Source organism: Arachis ipaensis, chromosome B10 (assembly GCF_059453495.1).
Source record: "Arachis ipaensis isolate K30076 ecotype BB chromosome B10, ASM5945349v1, whole genome shotgun sequence".
Lineage (NCBI taxonomy): Eukaryota > Viridiplantae > Streptophyta > Magnoliopsida > Fabales > Fabaceae > Arachis > Arachis ipaensis.
In genome coordinates, this window is record NC_142435.1 from 13,272,827 (window position 1) to 13,275,447 (window position 2,621).

Below are 2,621 nucleotides of genomic sequence, written 5' to 3' on the forward strand. Positions count from 1 at the left end.
TCCTCTATGTCTCTTCCTTGTCTTTCTTGCTCCTCCCTTATAGCTCTTTGATCTTCTCTAATTTCATGGAGGATGATGGAGTGCTCTTGGTGCTCCACCCTTAGTTGTCCCATGTTGGAACTTAATTCTCCTAGGGAGGTGTTGATTTGCTCCCAATAATTCTGTGGAAGAAAGTGCATCCCTTGAGGCATCTCAGGGATTTCATGGTGAGGAGTTTCCTCATGCTCATGTTGAGGTCCATGCTCTCTTGGTTGCTCCATCCTTTTCTTAGTGATGGGCTTGTATGATGGTTTTAGAGGAGTAATGGAGGTGATTGGTGGAGGTTAATTGAGAAAGAATGTTATGAAAAGGTGTGAAGATGAGAGAAGAAGTGGTAGAGATCCTGTGGGGTCCACAGATCCAGTGGGCCAAGGACTTAACATCCCTGCTCCAATTAGGCGTGTAAAACGCTCTTGCTGTGCAATCCTGGCGTTTAACGCCAGACTGCTGCCTGTTTCTGGCGTTAAACGCCCAATTATTGCTTGTTTCTGGCATTTAACGCCAGGTAGATGCTTTGTTCTGGCGTTAAACGCCAGCCAGATGCTCCTTACTGGCGTTTAAATGCCAGTAAGCCCTTCCTCTAGGGTGTGCTATTTTCAATGCTGTTTTTCATTCTGTTTTCGGTTTTTCAGTAGTTTTTGTGACTCCACATGATCATCAACCTAATAAAACATGAAATAACAAAGAGAAAAAAAAAATAAAAATGATTAAATAACATTAGGTTGCCTCCCAACAAGTGCTTCTTTAATATCAATAGCTTGACAGTGAGCTTTCATGGAGCCTCACAGATAATCAGAGCAAGGTTGGGACCTCCCAACACCAAACTTAGAGTTTGGTTGTGGGGGTTCAACACCAAACTTAGAGTTTGGTTGTGGCCTCCCAACACCAAACTTAGAGTTTGACTGTGGGAGCTTTGGTTGACTCTGCAGTGAGAGAAGCTTTTCATGCTTCCTCTCCATGGTTAAAAAAGGAGATCCTTGAGTTTTAAACACAAGATTATCTTCATTCAGTTGAAAGACCAACTCTCCTCTGTCCACATCAATCACAACTCTTGCTGTGGCTAGGAAGGGTCTTCCAAGGATGATGGATTCATCCTCATCCTTCCCAGTGTCTAGGATTATGAAATCAGCAGGGATGTAAATGCCTTCAACCTTTACTAGTACGTCCTCTACTTGTCCATAAGCCTGTTTTCTTGAGTTGTCTGCCATCTCTAATGAGATTCTAGCAGCTTGCACCTCAAAGATTCCCAGTTTCTTCATTACAGAGAAGGGCATGAGGTTTATCCCTGACCCAAGGTCACCTAGAGCCTTCTCAAAGGTCATGGTGCCTATGGTATAAGGTATTAAGAACTTTTCAGGATCCTGTTTCTTCTGAGGCAATGTCAGTTGATCCAGATTACTCAGTTCATAGATGAGCAAGGGAAGTTCATCTTTCCAAGTCTCATTACCAAATAATTTGGCATTCAGCTTCATGATTGCACCAAGGTACTTGGCAACTTGCTCTTCAGTAACATCTTCATTCTCTTCAGAAGAAGAATATTCATCAGAGCTCATGAATGGCATAAGGAGGTTTAATGGAATCTCTATGGTCTCCAGATGAGCCTCAGAGTCCTTTGGTTCCTCAGAGGGAAACTCCTTATTGATCACTGGACGTCCCAGGAGGTCTTCCTCACTGGGGTTCACGTCCTCTCCCTCCCTTGTAGGTTCGGCCATTTTGATTATATCAATGGCCTTGCACTCTCTCTTTGGATTCTCTTCTGTATTGCTTGGGAGAGTACTAGGAGGGGTTTTAGTGACCCTTTTACTCAGCTGGCCCACTTGTGCCTCTAGATTTCTAATGGAGGACCTTGTTTCATTCATGAAACTTAAAGTGGCCTTAGATAGATCAGAGACTATATTTGCTAAGTCAGATGGATTCTGCTCAGAGTTCTCTGTCTGTTGCTGTGTGGATGATGGAAAAGGCTTACTATTGCTAAACCTGTTTCTTCCACCATTATTAAAGCCTTGTTGAGGCTTTTGTTGATCCTTCCATGAGAGATTTGGGTGATTTCTCCATGAGAAATTATAGGTGTTTCCATAGGATTCACCCATGTAATTCACCTCTGCTATTGCAGGGTTCTCAGGATCATAAGCTTCTTCTTCAGAAGATGCCTCTTGAGTACTGTTGGATGCAGCTTGCATTCCATTCAGACTCTGAGAAATCATATTGACTTGCTGAGTCAATATTTTATTCTGAGCCAATATGGCATTCAGAGTATCAATTTCAAGAACTTCCTTCCTCTGAGGCGTCCCATTACTCACAGGATTCCTTTCAGAAGTGTACATGAACTGATTATTTGCAACCATGTCAATGAGTTCTTGAGCTTCTGCAGGCGTTTTCTTTAGGTGAATAGATCCACCTCCAGAATGGTCCAGTGACATCTTTGATAGCTCAGACAGACCATCATAGAATATATCCAGGATGGTCCATTCTGAAAGCATGTCAGAAGGACACTTTTTGGTCAGTTCCTTGTATCTCTCCCAAGCTTCATAGAGGGATTCACCTTCCTTTTGTATGAAGGTTTGAACATCCACTCTAAGCTT

The 2,621-nt window shown here is 42.8% G+C and overlaps 1 non-coding gene across 1 annotated transcript; it reads left to right on the forward strand.

The window, feature by feature from the left end:
• Positions 1-2,513: 2,513 nt before the first annotated feature.
• LOC148579191 (small nucleolar RNA R71) lies at positions 2,514-2,621 on the forward strand. The gene has a single exon (XR_015899367.1). It is a non-coding gene; the product is annotated as a small nucleolar RNA R71 (small nucleolar RNA).